This window comes from Triticum aestivum, chromosome 3D (assembly GCF_018294505.1).
Source record: "Triticum aestivum cultivar Chinese Spring chromosome 3D, IWGSC CS RefSeq v2.1, whole genome shotgun sequence".
NCBI lineage: Eukaryota > Viridiplantae > Streptophyta > Magnoliopsida > Poales > Poaceae > Triticum > Triticum aestivum.
Genome location: NC_057802.1, coordinates 614,862,280 through 614,869,075, shown reverse-complemented (window position 1 = coordinate 614,869,075; position 6,796 = coordinate 614,862,280).

The following is a 6,796-nucleotide window of genomic DNA, read 5'->3' as shown; positions in this document are numbered from 1 at the left end:
AAATATAGATGTGATAATATACGAAAAAATGGAGAATATTTAAGATAAGATGAAGAGTGATGCTACATAACCAAGTAGCTATAAATGTAAGTGCAGCGATACAGGCAAAAGGTACAGCCAAGAGCAATGCAGAACTAAACTTCTTCAGTACCAACCTTATGGTAAGAGTAAATATAGATCTGATGTGTAGAAAATGGAGGGCAAAGGAAAATAAGCTGCAGAGTGATGGTACATGAACAACTATCTGTCATTATAAGTACACTGATAAAGGACATCATGTACTTACAAGAACAATGCAGAGCTAAAAAAACATTGGCATTGGATATATTCTACACTAATGTAACCATTCATACAGATCAGATAATTTGGAGCGAACAATTGATAAGCAAACTATCATGCATACTGCTGTCACATAATGAACTAGGTATGTATGCAAGTACAGTGATACAGGATAACAGGTACTAACAAGAGCAAAGCAGCGGGCAGCATATTTGCGATATCCTGTCGTTCTTGTCAAACCGGAATTCTTCTTCGAGCAGATTTCCTGCAAAAAAGATCAGTAAGGCACATGCGGAAAAGTAGAAGTTCAAATTGTCATGTGATTTCATAGACAGTACCTCATCCTAGGAACGAGACCAGTGCATAACAAGGTTTTTCCATTCAATGTCTTCTAAATTTAGCACAGGAGACTTCACCGGAAATTCGTTTATAGACTTGCCATCAAAGTGTGATTTCCTCAGGTAACACCGATACTGCTGCAATGCTTCCTTGAAAAGCACAAGCAAGCTTTGCTCGTCATGACTATCCAGATTGACCCTCGCCTAGTTACAACAATGTAATGTAAATCATTGATGTGTTCAATCAGCAGAAAACAGGAAAATAATAACCATGAATAATAGCACTTACACGTTAGTTGGACAGGAAGATGTGAAAATGGTGTTTGTCTTCACAATAATCTTCCCATGATGGGAATATATGCACGTAGTCCCTAACAACATTGAAAGCATTGTCTTTTAAACTGGGAATAAATGGAATGGGGTTCCAATCTGCAGGAATTGGCCGATTCTGCAGTTGGGATAGGTCTTCGGCCGGTGGACTTGCTGTACTTTTTGCTAGAGTGGGATTTTTCTGTGGTACAGCTGGTGCTATGGCAAATTAAATCGGTATACCTTTTGCTGGAGTGCAGGTCCTGTGTGGTGGGGCTAGTGGTGTGGCCAGTGAAGTATGGGTACAGTCTGCTGGAGTCGGTCCTACGTTTTGTGTCACTGGTTGTACATCCAATATAAGTGGGGTGCTGTCTGATTTCTCCGGCACCACCACGTTTTTCAAGGACTTTGCTGGTGCTCCTTCAGGTTCGGCAATCACCCTCTTCCTTTTTGATGTCTGATGCACAAGAATAGCATTTGAGTGGAAAAACATGGTATGATGACAGATGGAATATGTATTTATAATGGATGGGCATGGCAGCTTGACATATATGATGAGTAAACTAAGCCGATGGCGGTGCAACAAAGTAGAAGAAATGCAAGACAACATATGCAAGATACCCGCAATCAATAAAACATTGCCAAATTAGAACAGGCACCTTGATGGGTGAACAGGACAGGCCATCTGCCTTTGACTCCTCGAGGTTAGAATAGTCATTAGGATCATATTCTGAACAAGAATCAACAGGTGGGGAGCGTATGAGTTTCATTGCATCCAGAATGGCAGTCAATGCCTTGGTGCCAATTTTGTAAGTCATTGCAGTGTTTAGCTTCAAGAGTGGACTGCTGCTAGTGCGACACAAAGCAGCTACACAGATCATAGTGTAGATATAACGGGGAAAACCGTAAGCATCAGAGTAAAATCAGCAAAGTGGAACTTGCTGGAATATATGTGCTAGTATTGCCGGTACGGCTAGAAAGGCTTCGGATACCAGCTCTCTTCAAGTGAAGGTGCAGTATTGTTAATATCAGTGTTACTCTCAAAGGCGACACAGCTCCCCGCATTTCCTTGCTATTCTTATAGGATTCAAGTGGGCAGGTGACTACAAATACTATTCCTATGTTTACAAGATCCTACGAATCAAAGAGGCTCAAAGTGTCCATCACAACCGACCGTATAGACCTCTACACTGCAAAATTCCCTGCTCATCTTCAGTACAAAGAACATACTGTACCACTATCATACTCCCTCCGTTCCAAAATATAAGTCTTGGTAGAGATTTCCACTATGGATCACATACAGATGTATCCAGATACATTTTAGAGTGTAGATTCACTCATTTTGCTCCATATGTAGTCCATGGTGGAATCTATACAAAGACTTGTATTTAGGAACGGAGAGAGTACATATTAAAGAAGAACAGAAGAGGAACATGGTAAAGAAGAGCAAGCAGATTTTGGATAATAAAATGTTGGTTACGCAGTGCCCACACATGATGAACCAGAGCGCATTAAGAATGCAACTCCCAGCTGTCTCTCGACCATTTCAGGCGGTTGGATAAAGATCCTACGTCTCCTAACCCATCTTCTTCCTCGTCTCTGATTTTCCCATACAGAACACCGCATGGGCTGCCGGCCGGACCACCGGCCCCCGCCGCCTGTGTTCCTCCGCCACCCCCACCCCCGCCCCAACCCCCACCAGCATCGAGTTTTCTTCGTTCGGCGAGGCCCCACAACCACCCGAGCCCCTTCGGTCGCACCGGCGAACTCCGGCGAGCTTTGAAAAATCGACTGACCCAATTTTGAAATTTAGTCTACTGTGATTTAACTAGTGTGGAATATAAAAGGGGAAAACCATAAGCATTGGGAGTATAGTGTTGAGCGTGCCATGGCGGATCTGAAGGTGCAAACCGGACAAAGGCAACTTCGCAACCAAGAAAAGAAATCAGAGTAAAGCAGTGGTGATCTATTTTCTTGCTACGATAAATAAGTTGAGCAGATACGAAAGAGTACCGCCTCTGGTGCGGCGCCGTGTACGCATCTGCTGAGAATTTGACGGTGTTGCGGTAGCGATGGCTGTCGGCGGCGTGGAAGCAGATCTAGGAGGGTAGACGGTGGCGGCAGGGCGCGGTGGACGAGACGGTCGTAGGAGCGGCGCCGACAAGGTGGACGACGGCGGGGATGAAGCGAGAGGACGGGATGCAAGGATCCCGGTCCGAAGCCGTGGATGAGAGAGGTCGATCTCTTGTAATGGACGACGGCGTCGGGGTATTAGCTCCGGCATGGTGGAGGAGGATGGCGGTGGATGGGGTGGCGGACGGCGGCGGACGGAGGAGGGTGGGGTGGAGAGGGTGTTTTGGCGCCCACGGAGTACGAATGGGGAAAAGGGAGGTAGAGAGGAAGGGGGAACCATGTATTCAGGGCACGCTTGTCTCAAATGCGAGGAAATTTACAAACTTAGCCCCCGTTTCAAATTTCTACTACATCACAACAACATTAGTCGGTTGGGGATAGGACGATAATCTCGCATACACCGAATATTTGCTGACGAGAGTTTGTTTTTGGCGCCCACCGTGTATGAATATGAATCGGGGAGGGAGTCGATTTCGGCCGAGGACACACTGTGTTTTGGCGCCCACCATGTATGAATCCGGGTGAGAGGCGGTTACGTCACGTTTGGGTGAAATTACAAACCTACCCCTATCGAAACCTATAGAAATCCAGCAGATAGGCTTTGCGTGGCAGGGATAGGCAGTAGTGATTTCCATCTCGCAGATTTTGGTTTCGGGCGGTTACTGCGACTTTCCCCGCTTCGTTCAAATTTTGCAGAGTGCACGTTTACCGTGCCAACTCAATTCGAATCCCGTTTGTATTCTATTTTTTTCCTGGCGGGATCCATTTTCAATTGGAATTACATTCTATATACATCATTTTTTTATATATACTTTCAAAAGCACAACAAAGAATTCTGCTCCTTTATATGTACAATATGATTTAAAAATACAACGATCTCGAAATCTTAAGGTTGAATTCGAAAAATTTTAACCAAATTATGTTCTACTAAAATGTATGGATCAGTAATATCTACATATTAAATAACATAGATGTGCGTGAATTCATATGAGTATGCATGTTTGATAGATCAATTTTGGTTCGAGTATGGATTACATGGATCATCATCTCGAATTCAAATATTTGAATCCCTTTTTTGTTCACTCCTTTCACGCCCATCTCTCTCGCATGCATGCTCCTTCAGGTAGCCATCACTCTCTTTTCTCCAGCTCACCCGCACGCTCACTTCATGTTTCTCCTACCCTCGCAAACATGGTCTCTCGACGTCTCCCTTGAGAAGTGTCACACTCTCCCTATCATTATACATTACACGGTTTTCATTATCTCTCATGTCTTTACTGTTCTCTGGTATCACTCGGTACCTAAGCTTTCTTTTTCACCGCCACACACACAGTCTCCACTCGTCTTTCACTTTGTCTTTCTCTCTATGGGATTCTCTCACACACGCTATATGTCTCTACATATGACTCATACCACTAAAATTACTCTCTCTCTCTCTCCTGTAGACACAACATTTGTTGCGGTCTCCTTTTCGTCTCCATCCCAGACTAGCATTATTCATTTGTTTACCGATCAGACAACCCCGACTACCGTCTCCTCTCTATCTCTCTCTCTCTCTCTCTCACACAAACACACACACAACTCCTGCTTCCACTCCCCTTCCCGACTACCGTCTCTCTCTCACACAGACAAAACTCTCGCTTTCGCACCCCGACTCGTATTTCTCTCACAAACATTTATCGACTAGCTAGCCTCTAGATAGGTTTATACACCCGCACACTCGTGCTTCCACCATCGCATACATGTCTCTCTCCCGCTCCTTGTATCTATGTAGATTTTTCTTACCTTCTTGAGACACGCCCTCTCGATCGTGCACACACACACACTATCTCCTCATTTTAAGCTGATACCTATCGCACACACACTCCTTGTGTCTTTGTCACACATGCACTCCGTCCTCCTCCACTCTCCCTCTCTCTCACACACACATGGGCTTTTTGCAACAACTAGCAAGATGCCCATGCGTTGCACGGAACATCAAGATGCATTTGTATGAGTAGTTTATCTTGTGGGGGAAAAGGATGAACGAGGGAAGGCCTTGTTTGCAAATGTGGAGAGGGGTGTGGGTATCTTTTTGCAAAATTGCCATAGTTTCCTTCCTATCCGTCAGATATAGATCGGACGACCTATATTGCAGGATGGCAGGCACACGATCATCACCGACAATGCTTTTTATAAGAGTAGGGATAAAAAATAGAGTTGGTGATGATGGTGGGCCTGCCATCCTGCAATGTAGGTCGTCCGATTTATATCTGACGGATAGGAAGGAAAATATGGCAATTTACCCGCACTCTTCACCACATTTGCAGATAAGGCCTTCCCTCGTTCATCCTTTTCTCCCACAAGATCTTGATGTTCCATGCAACGCACGGGCATCTTGCTAGTAAGAGTAGAAATTAGACATATACCACTTCTCGAATCTTGAAACCAACAACATTCCTCCCTTATCTCATCAAAACCGCCAAAGGAATATATTTTGAGTGAAACATAACATATTTTTAGTGATATACGTATTTCAAAACTAGACTTTTTTTTCTATCAAATCGGTGAATATGTATTAATCTACTTTGATCGTGTGGCAACGCATTGGCACATTGCTAGTAGTTATTATATTTTTTGGACACCAGACAAACGGGGGAGTACATATACGAAGAGAAGAGGCGCACGCACGCAGTCGGCCTCTCGCTGTCTCGCACACATGAGTGTTACGTAAAGGCGACGTTAGCAAATAAACCCTAAAACCCTAGGTGCACCATTGTTGCATTCGCGGGTACCGGGTACGTGGTGGAGCACCTTTGTAGGAATAGTTAGCTCGCGTGATAATTTGATCCGTAGGAGTTGATGGTCGGGACCACAGGTGAACGACTTGGAGCGCGGTGGCTCGCCAGTTGCCACAGATCGAGTAGCCACGTTTAAAATATCGTTTTTAGCGGGGTTAAGAGTTCCGATTTTCAATGGCGCGTTATAAGTAGTAAGTAGTTTTTAGAACGATTGGTATGGTGCGAAAATGGAATTCATAGTACTACGTACCTCCTAGGCGTATGGTTGTATGTTTTTTTTGCGATGGAGGTTGTATGGGTTTATGTTGCGAGATGTTGAACCTGGTAGTTCTAGGGGAAATACTATGGTTTAGATTTAGATGCTGGTTTTCAGTAATGAAAATCGGAAGGGGAAACCCTTCTTTGATTAAAAAAAAAACTACTACCTCCATTCTGGTTTACTAGTCCCTATAGTACTTTGGGTCAAAGTTTGTCCACGAATTTTACTTGTAAAATGTGAAGGGAAAACGAGATTTTGTTATACCCAAACCAAAAAGGACTGGAGGGAGTGATTGCTCTGACACGGACGCGACCTCTCATAGCGCAGGCATTGAACCGGCGCGCCGGCCAAGAGGGCCGCACTCGCTGCAGGCCTAGCTAAGCACGCCTCCTCGCCGCGTGCAACCAGCTTAAGACTGCCCCGCCTGCCTTCATTGAATCCGCGCGTGTGCCGGCAACACGTCCTTCCGCGAGCCGGCAGGCATTTTAGAACACAAAAAATGACTAAAATATAATTAATTTACGCATGGTCTTGACTTGTTGTGCTCGCACTGGTAGCAGGAACTAGTAGAGGATTTTCTTTATTTATAACTCTCCTCACTTTTTTTTGGCTTTGAAGTGAATCATGGTTGTGGATATTATGTATGAATGTGCAGATATCTGTGAACATGAGTTTGATGTGGAAGTTGAACTTGGAAT